The following is an 11,067-nucleotide window of genomic DNA, read 5'->3' as shown; positions in this document are numbered from 1 at the left end:
TATTTGTGTCATTACACTGTATCAATGTCAATTCAAAAGTGTAACCAAAAATCACTCACAATCCTTTTCTGTTTTAAGTTATATCCATTTGTATTACTTTGTCACTGTGACAATAAACAATTAATTCCTTTAAGTAATATGCTTTTGACAAAGTACAGTATACAATACAATACAGTATACAATACATCATACAATACAAAATACTTTGACAATGTACAGTATTTTACTAGTCAGTTTTATTAATGGTCTAACAAGTTTTGTAGCTCATCATTTGGCCTTCGTTGGCATTCACTCGGTCTAATGAGAAGGCTGGACTCATGTATTACATTGCAAATTGTCAAAGTCTGGCTTTTACTCATGTATCATCTCTGCCATAATATCCAACTTAGACAGGCCTTGGTCTTGATGCAAAAAATAATGCTAAATCCTGCCTTGCAAAAGTAAGCACAGGCTAACTCATCTACATTACTCCAGGCCTGTAGAGGAGGTCAGACTGTAACCCTCCTTTTAGGTAATATTTTAAGCACAATAGATTCTGCATATTTCTTTCTTTCTTTCTTTATAAAGCACTTTCACACAACTACCAGTTGATCCAAAGAGCTGTACAATACAGCTAAAATAAAACAAATAAGAGACAACAAAAAATCAAAACACAACATAACAATACAATAAATATTTTATATACAAAAAGTGTATATGCATAGCTTAGGTTATAACATTTTTAGAGATTTCCCATAAAGGTACAATTAAAAAAAACAGCTCATACATATTCAAATTATTCTGAAGCCATAAACTTAAATTTGTGTGCGAGAAAGACCAAAATAAAAGACATAATTAGCAGAAAGAACAACTTACAGTGGCTATATTCAAATGTTAATCACCATTCACTTTAATTGAACCTTCACAGGGAGTTTGACTGACAGGCAATCTGACCAATCATAATGCTGAATCTGCATTTTTTTTGTCTGACAAACAAATCAGACAGGATAGTAGATTACCGTTTGTGGACTTGAACTTGAAAAATTATGTCTTTTTACGTTTGAAACAGATACCTTCTGATGTTCATTCATGTTTATTTCATGCTATAACTAGTAAAGATGAAGAGATGATCGTTTCACGTGCCGCTTGAACTGAGGCGCTACAGCGATCTGTCACGACACATTAAAGAGCCACAACATGTTATTTATTGTTTGAATTTCTTAAAAAAAAAAGACAATTTAAAAACTGAGAATTTGTTTCATACCAGGAGTAACCTGCTCTCTTGTCTGTTGGCGTGTTGTCAATCAGTCCTGTCCTGTTCGAAAAATGGGCCAATTTCCAAATATTCCCACTCCAATTTTCTGTCCATAAAAGTTAGTGAAGTAGCCAACACTTGACTCTGAATTGTTTTCAATATTTTATGGCTTATACAAGTGATTTAAAAGCACTTTTTTGGGCTGATAATTCCTCTCAGCTTACAAAAGTAACAACAATAAATTACACTAGAACAATATAATCAAGGTCTTCATAAATAGTATATTTTACAAGAAAGTGTGTTTGATTAAGGCTGGAACTAAACTCTCCTGAACTGGAGCTGAAGAACCCTGCTGTCACGAATCTGGTTCGTGGTCTTTTGTCCAACTGCCACAAGAGGTCGCCTCTCCATCTGTCACGAATCCTGGCCATGCTCTTCCGTTAACTCGCCACCAGATGTCACTCACTCACCACATGGACTCGTACACCACACAGCACACTGGACTACAGTTCCCACAATCCATTGCACTGACGACACTCAGCTGATTACACGGATCACACAGCTGAATTCACTGATCACCCCATCACACACACTATTTAACCTGGGACTTCCTCTTGCTCTCGGCTGAGTATTGTTAGCGTTTATCACTCACCTAGCGATAGCAACTTTACAGAGCCATTGTTATAGTCTTGTCTTGCCTTGTTTATCTTGCCGTGTCTGACCCTGCCCGTGTTTCCTGGATTTACCCCTTTGCCTTGCCGTTTGGACTGTGTTCGCTCCCCGTTTGGATTATTGCTTTCGTTTCTGGATTATCTCTCTGCCTTGCACCTTTGGATACTGTTCGCCGATCGTCGACCCACGCTTGCTCCACGGATTGCTCTGTCTTGCCTCTGCCATACCTGTTTGCTGTCTCCCGACCCTGCCTGTATGACCATGTTTTATAATAAAGCTTTGCATATGGATCCGCATGTCTCACGTCTCGTCAGCCCCGTAACACCATCATATTGACACTCACACCACGCATCGCATTGGACTGTATTTCCCATCATCCATTGCACTGACGACACACAGCTGTATGCACTGATCACACAATCACACACCATACATAAACCATGGACTTCCTTTCACAGATCGCCGAGTATTGTTCTGCATATAGCACTCCCCTAGTGTTAGCTGCCTTACTGAGCCATTCTCTTTTTTTCTGTTTAGTTCCAGTATTGTTCTGCATTTATAACTCTCCTAGTTTTAGCTGCGATACGGAAACCACTTTTGTTGTCATAGTCTTGCCTTGTGTGTTTTTCTAGTGTTTTGATTCTTGCCCCGTGTTTCCTGGATTTACCCTTTGCATTGCCGTTTGGAATCTGTTTGCACCTCTCTTGGACTACTGCTCATATACCTGGATTATCTCTCTGCCTTGCCCTGTTGGATATTGTTCGCCGATCGTCGACTCTAGGATTGCTCTGTGTCTTGCCCGTACCATACCTGTTTGACGTTGTTTGACCCTGCCTGTTTTTTGACTATGTTTATTAATAAAAGCTTGCACATGGATCCGCATGTCTCACGTCTCGTTCGCCCCATTACACCTGCACTAGTTTATTTCATGTGACAAATTTATTTTGTGGGACAAATTAATTTTTAATAGTACAAATGATTTCATGCAGTCTCTCAATTATCACAAGGCCATAAAAACTGCATTACAATACAATTAGAAAAAGTAGTCTTAGATGGGGTTAAGCATGTCACACTGCAGGATATTTTAAACTAGACTCTCATATGCCAGCATTCAAACAAAGAAGTTGAGATTTAACTTATTTTATGCTTAATGGTGAAAATCCATTTTAATAAGCAGGATTTAATACATTAACAATAAAAGTAGTTTGAAAGTAGTAGGAAATAAAACTTAAAAACTTGAAAAATTTCTTCAATCAATAATTGGTGACAAAACAGGATGTTTAAAATATACTGCACAAAAACATATTTTTATTTTATTTTCAGGCCAGAATAATAATATTTAAATAGTGTGCCTATTTATATCCACACTGATCAGTCTGATATGATGTTTTTATACATTAGCTCACTTTCACATTTTGTTTTTGGCCTTTTTGACACGTTTAGTGAGGAAAGAAAATGACATGAGCCTGATTCAAACTCATTAGCCTGCCTTCTCACCACAGCTCAGCGTGTTAGAGCACATACAAATATGTTAACCGCAAGGCCACTGCTCTAGACTTGTGAACTGTTTCTGAAATGTCAGCCAGCATCATTATTCTGCACAGAGGTTAATGGATTTCAGACCAGAAAGGCTCTTTTTAGACCTTGGAATAATATTTTCCCAGCGAAGATCAGTGATGATTGTCACCAAACACAAAAGCTGCTACTCGATATGAAAAATACCCCAATATCTCTATGTATCATTTGAAGCATCTGCTAAGATGGACAGCACTTTGATTTAACACATTTCCCATTTCTGGTAACTTATCGTGGTATAAAATGACCATAAATCTCTCCTGATAAGCGAGCATTAAAGAGAGAGACTGAAAAATGAGAACAATGGCCTTGCCAAAAGTCTTTTTGATATTATCAGGTATTTAAAAACACATCTATCAAACAACTCAATGTTTATTCAAGGTCATGGCCAACATTAAAGGACTCTCCAAATTCTGTTAATCCCGTGGCAGAAACAGAAAAACAAATAGAGACATAATTAGCGTAGCTGCTGTTCCATCTAAGCAAAAATGATTTGTTCAACCCAAGCTAAAGAATAATAATAATGTGCATTTGATCAGATATAACTGCAGTACAAGATTATAAGATGCATTATGTGAATGCTTGGCTAAAGAGATGTGTCTTTAATCTAGATTTAAACAGAGAGAGTGTGTCTGAACCCCAAACGTTATCAGGAAGGCTATTCCAGAGTTTGGAAGCCAAATGTGAAAAAGCTCTACCTCCTTTAGTGGACTTAGCTATCCTAGGTACTACCAAAAGTCCAGAGATTTGTGACCTTAGGGAGCGGGTTGGATTGTAGCGTGGTAGAAGACAAGTTAGGTACGCAGGAGCTAAACCATTTAGGGCCTTATAGGCAAGTAATAATATTTTGTAAATGATACGGATCTTAATAGGTAGCCAGTGCAGAGACTGTAAAATTGGGGTAATATGATCATATTTTCTTGACCTGGTAAGAACTCTAGCCGCTGCATTTTGGACTATCTGTAGCTTGTTTATTGAAGATGCAGGACAACCAGCTAGCAGTGCATTACAATAGTCCAGTCTAGAGGCCATGAATGCATGAACTAGCTTTTCTGCATCAGAAACAGGTAGCATGTTTCGAAGCTTGGCAATGTTTCTAAGATGGAAGAATGCTGTTTTTGTAACATGGGAAATATGATTTTCAAAGGACAAGTTGCTTGTCTCCTGACTTTAGATGACCTAGGACAGACCCTTGTGGTACTCCATACTTTACTGGTGATAACTGAGATGACTCCCCATTTAAATGAACAAAGTGGTAGCGATCGGACAGGTAGGATCTAAACCATCTTAAAGCCTGCCCTTGAATACCAATATAGTTTTGTAATCGATCTATGAGTATGTCATGGTCTATAGTGTCGAACGCAGCACTAAGAACGAGTAAAGATCAAGTAATACTAGCAATGAAATTCAGCCTTGGTCTGAAGAAAGAAGCAAATCATTTGTAATTTTAACAAGTGCAGTTTCTGTGCTATGGTGAGGCCTGAAACCTGACTGAAATTCTTCATAGAGATATCATTTTTTGCAAGTAGGAACACAATTGAACAGACACAACTTTTTCTAAAATTTTAGACATAAACGGAAGATTTGAAATGGGTCTGTAATTTGCCAGTTCATTAGAATCTAGTTGTGGTTTCTTAATAAGAGGCGTAATAACCGCCAGCTTGAATGGTTTTGGGACGTGACCTAAAGATAACGATGAGTTAATAATATTGAGAAGCGGTTCTTCTGCTACAGGTAACAACTCTTTCAGTAGTTTAGTGGGTACAGGATCTAATAAACATGTTGTTGGTTTAGATGCACTGATAAGTTCACTGCACCGAATGCAGCTCGAATGTGTCCTGACCGGCACTCAAAGGTAAACACAAATCCGCCATTTAAGCAAGTAACAGTGAAACAATGGTAATGTGTGTGAATAGAGTATTAGCAATGTAAGCGAGATTAGCGGCAGCCACACTGCCGATGCTAACGGGCTATAAGCTAATAGCAGACTCGAGAAATCAAAATAAAACTATTGCTAACAAGGTGCTCTGATTGGTTTTGTTTTAGAATGCTATAGTTGATATATTCACACGTTATAGAAATTAAAATTATAGTGTATAAAATTGTTTTTAAGATAAAGAATCAACTTGAAGGAGCTCAAACTCAAAACACGCAGTCACTTAATCAAAACTTCTGGCTATGCAAAACCTTGCATGACTGTAAGAAAAAAGTCCCCTAAGAAACTCAAAGAAGTAGACAGGAGCATGTTGTCATTTCTTTTTAAGAAAGTATAACTTGACAAATTCTACAGCCAGTCACTGATTAGAAGAGTCTTTAGTCAGTCTGCAGTCTGCAAAGTCAAACGTTAGCCTTGATGAACAATTGCAGCTATCTGTGGCAGCTGTTTCTCTGAGATGCTTCATACCAGTGATTCTGTAACTATGTTACACAACTATTGTGCCATGACTGATCAAAAATAACACAAAGAGATCTTTTATCCTACATTTTATGTTATTCAAATTGTTAATTGTTTATTCCCAGTGTCTTATATTACGTTAATTTGTATTAACATACTGTGACAGTGGCGTGCACAGACCTCCGGAGGGGCAGGGGCGAAATGCATAGCTGTGGGAACTAGGGGTGCTACAGTACCCTCCGCCGCAGGGCTGGGTCTAAGGGGGAGCAATGCCCCCAGATCGTCCTTGTGCCCCTCCAGATTCTTCTTGTGCCCCTCGATCATCCCCAGGATACTTAATTACAAAAATATAAAAAAATATATAATTTTTTTTTTTAGAAAAATCACGATTCATTCGAAATTCTTTGTCATGTTGTTTTGAGCATTACAGCCAAACTAATTTCCCTATTATAAAGACAAAGCCTTTCAAGGCAACAAAATATCAAAAAAGTATAGCGGATATTTAGGCCAGAGTGGGTGAAGATAAAAATCGTTGTCAGAACTGCAGCTGATAGAATGTGGCTGTTGCATGATACAGGGAATTTTCTTTTGGATGACAATATGCTTTGAGGTATATGGTCCAGCACACAAATGAGAGCCATATATGGCTTGGCTATGGCACACCATGGAATGTGGTTAACATGGTTAACATTTGGCTTTTATTTGGAAAAACACATATAAACTGCTATAGTCATGTGTGGCAGGTTAGTGGCAGTCCACATCTCAGCCCACTCAACAATGCTATTGGTTGCTTTGTGTCTTCCCTTATTCCTATTGGTGGATTACTGAAATTTTGAGAATGTATTCGTTATTTCCCACTCTGCATCCTCTTTCAACCACCATTAAAAAAGAAGATGATGAAAAACCTCCCTATCTACAACAACAACCTTTGCACAGACACGTATTATTCAGGTAAGTGCAAATTTGGTGTTTTAAATGTGTTCTAGGGGTGTAATGGTACACTTATTCGATTGTACCGAACAAATACAGTGTCATTTTAACCACTGCACGTGCGGAACTTAATCCGTTTCAGTTCATATCCGTTAATAAATCCTCACTATACATTATTACTAGGCTATACATTACATCCTGTAATCGCAAGGTTTGTGTTTTGTTCTTTTCAATAAGAAACAAAGTCTCATCTTTAAAATTATGTCTAATTAAATCCATAAATGCCATTTAAATTGTATGTTTTCTCCCCCTGCTGTACCAAAAATGTTTGAAACTGTGACTTCAAAACTGAGGTACCATTACACCACTAATGTTTTCATTAATATTATGTATATTATCATTATTATGTCTAAAAATAGCCTGTTATAAAGGTAGCTAAAAAAAAAAAAAAAATTTAGAAAATTAAAATTTAAAAAGCGACTTCACAGCAGCACTCATGTCTTGGGTGGTAGAAAAGGATGTGTGCAGTGCTGATTTACAGTCATTTATGTACTTGTCTTCAAATAATATCTAATGTACGATACTAATTATGATACACTAATATTCTTTTTTCTCTTCTTTTTCCTGACAGACTGTGAGTGAGAAAGACTGGCGAGACTTACTAAAAGTATCAATTTTTGCACATTTATTCACTCATCTGACATTTACAAAATAGCACACTTCTGTTATGTTCTGTATTGTAATTCTGTTATTAAAATACTATAAACATTTTTTAAAAATGAGTGTGAATCCATTTTTGTGTTTAAGATTTACTGTGTAATGGGTATTTTAAATGAAAAAGATAGGTGTGGTGTAAATATGGTTGAATAATGGCTTTTGGTGTATCAGCCACACATGGGCCACATAAGGGGTGTCAGCCCTTAACAGAACTCAGCCATATAAGAATACCATATATCAGCCACGTCTGTTTTTATTATTTGGCTTACGGGGAAGTCGTGGCCTAATGGTTAGAGAGTCGGACTCGTAATCCAAAGGTTGCAGGTTCGAGTCTTGGGCCGGCAGGGATTGTAGGTGGGGGGAGTGAATGTCCAGCGCTCTCTCCACCCTCAATACCACGACTGAGGTGCCCTTGAGCAAGGCAACGAGCCCCCAACTGCTCCCCGGGCGCCGCAGTATAAATGACTGCCCACTGCTCCGGGTGTGTGTTCACGGTGTGTGTGTGTACTTTGGATGGGTTAAATGCAGAGCACGAGTTCCGAGTATGGGTCATCATACTTGGCAGTATGTCACTTCACACTTCACTCACACTGGGTTGGGTTATGGCAATGTTTTGGTTCAGTTCTGGCTAAAAAGATATGGACCAGTTTTGGGCCAGCGAACACGAACTAATCTGGGCCACAGTTTAGCTGTTGCTTTGGGCCAGATCCATGCCAAAGGAAATTTGCTGACTGGGTATTTCTTCAAAAGCAGATCGTGGAGACATTTTTATCGTCCACGATCAAAAATCTTCATATCGCACACCCCTACCCTCGGCAGGGGGTCGGATGTTTTGATTTCATTAAAAGAGGTACTTGGCCCAAAAGGTCATAGACCAAAGGGAACTGGTTCTGAGCAACGCAAAGCTACAAAATAGTTTATTTTTTTTTTTTAAGAAGTCAAAAAACACAACGGATGTTTCCTTTTTACTACAACATGCTCCTGTTGTAAACAAGCATTGAGAATAAAACTGAACTTCAGTAATCAAATTCTGGACTAAAATGTACCTAAGGCTGCAGTAAAGCTGAATCAATGTTTCAAGCAAATAGACAAAACACAAATCTGTAGCTGCCAGCTTGATAGTTTCCAGTCTGTTTTAAAGATAAAAATCCTAAAAGACGATTTGTTAAATTGTAAATATGCTTCTCTCCTCACATATTGACGAGATGAAATTAGATTTGTGCTAATGGATAAATTCTCTTGGGGTTTTACTGCATATCTGAATTAATTATAGCCTTCAAAATCACATAGGACTCACACCTCTGGCATGCCTAGGGTAATAACTAACCTAACAAAGACTTACTTTCAGTCTCTAAATTGCCTAAGCATAAATTGAGGAGAAAAAAATAGAGCTTCCTTTGTCCTGATTAGGTGAGTGTGATTCTCAAATTTAGGACGGGGTCATCGAGCTACTAAGATTGGCCTATTTCAGGTATTCTTGTGCGTAGTATGACAAAATACCATTTTGCAGAGACGGTGAAATGTTTTAACCTTCCTGACATACTAACTAGCAGTGTTATCAACATCTATTATTAGTGGTACCTGCTAATCATCACTAACATTATCATTTGAGCCATAATATGATTTATCTAAAAATGGGATCATTTCAGAATTTTATATTTAAGGAGGTTAGATTATGATTTTTTTTCAAACAATGCATATTCATTTTGAGAATTGCTAAAGAAGCAAGCAATAATGGTAAAGATCATTTAAATATAAAAATAGGGAAAATACGCATTCACAGTTAAATATCTAATACCTCAAACTTATAGTTGGACTGTAATTAAATGATATTTAGGAGCATGCTGAGAATATTTAAGAAAAGAGTTTCAAACAAAAACGTTCTCATTCAATTGCCCAAGCATGTCTTTTGAAATATCATCCATGCATTTGAATAATTATTTTTTTTTTTTTTTATATCTTTTAGAAAAATATGCACAGATTTTGGAGGTGCAGTCCAGTTTATCCAAGGACGGAACATTGTTGGTCGGTTTTACTCAACGTCTTACTCTCACAGCAGTATTGCTCAGGTGATTGATGAACCGACATCAGTTATTAAGAGCACACATCTCAAGACACACAAGCAAAATTTAAGCAAAAATTCACAGGCAAAAAAAGGTATATAATATATAGGTATATAATATATATACTGTTTTCTATAAACAGTAATACAGAGCAAAGCACACAGAAGTCTGTTTCCAATCAAGCAGCTTTTTGTTGGTCAGTGCGGTGAATTTGCACGACCAAACTGAACTTGAGAGAAATCTGCGAAGGAAACTTTTTTTTTTTACTCTCATGCGAAATTTCTTACCACACACATTCCTATAAAAATGACTGGAATGACAGGAAAATGTAGCAGAGCAAAGCTAAATGTGACTGCACCTTGATTGTGTGAACATTAAGGAAATTTGGATTTTACATTTCATGACCCCTTTAGTAAACAGTTCATTAATTATTTATTGCATTTTTTATTTTTGTCTTTTTTTTTGTATTTTGTATTGCCATTGATATATTAATCTGGTTATAAAAAGATCAGTAATTTCTGCTTAAAAAATGAAAGAGGAATTCTTAAATATATATTAAATATATATAAATGGAACACAAGTGGAATTAAAAGAAATACAATGACTTGGAAGAGTCACTTCAAACTTGCTGCTTTTGGTAACACTTTAATATAGGAACCAATTCTCACTATTAACTATACTTATTGTCATGCCATTTATTAAAATATTGACTGCTTATTAATACTTATAAAGCACATATTCCATATTCTATATCCCTAATCCCACCCAATACCTAAATTTAACAACTACCTTACTAACTGTTAATAAGCAGCAAATTAGTAGTTTATTGTGGCAAAAGTTGTAGTTTGTTAATAGCAAGAATTGGACCTTAAAATAAATTGTGACCTTGTTTTCATATGAATGGTACATTTTCTTGTATTACACATTTGTTCTAAACCCTTTACCCTAAGTACTAAACTTTCAGAGTAAAACTCCAATTTACTGCAATACATTTGTGCTGAATGAAACCTAAATCATAACTTGTTGACAAAAATTGTGCTGTTACTTTTCTAAGCCTTTTGACTTACATTTGGAAGAGGTGTCTGAACCATAAGTCCAGAGTATCATATATATTGAGGAGTTGGGTTATTTTAACTTATTTTAAGGTGTACTGTGGGCTGTTGCAATGCTTTACATTTTCTTTTTCTAGTAAATACTGCAACTATTCCAAAATGTAAAGCTAGTGTTGAATAATGAAGAATAATCATCCATACAGCATGCCAAATCCCTTTCTCCCAATTTCTTTCTCTTGTACTCACGCATTCAAACTCTAGACAAATCCTAATGTGTCACCACTCAGAAGTCATACAGCTGTGAGGAAACCACTGTGCTCAGTCTAGATGGGAAATTACAGTCCAATATTGAGGGACCGTTGTCAGAGAATGAGCAGGGTGCCCGGTTGCCTCTGTTTACTCTGTCAGAACACTGGCATTTACTGTAAT

This window comes from Barbus barbus (assembly GCF_936440315.1).
Source record: "Barbus barbus genome assembly, chromosome: 34".
Classification (NCBI taxonomy): Eukaryota; Metazoa; Chordata; class Actinopteri; order Cypriniformes; family Cyprinidae; genus Barbus; species Barbus barbus.
Note: the sequence above shows the minus strand (reverse complement) of the source record.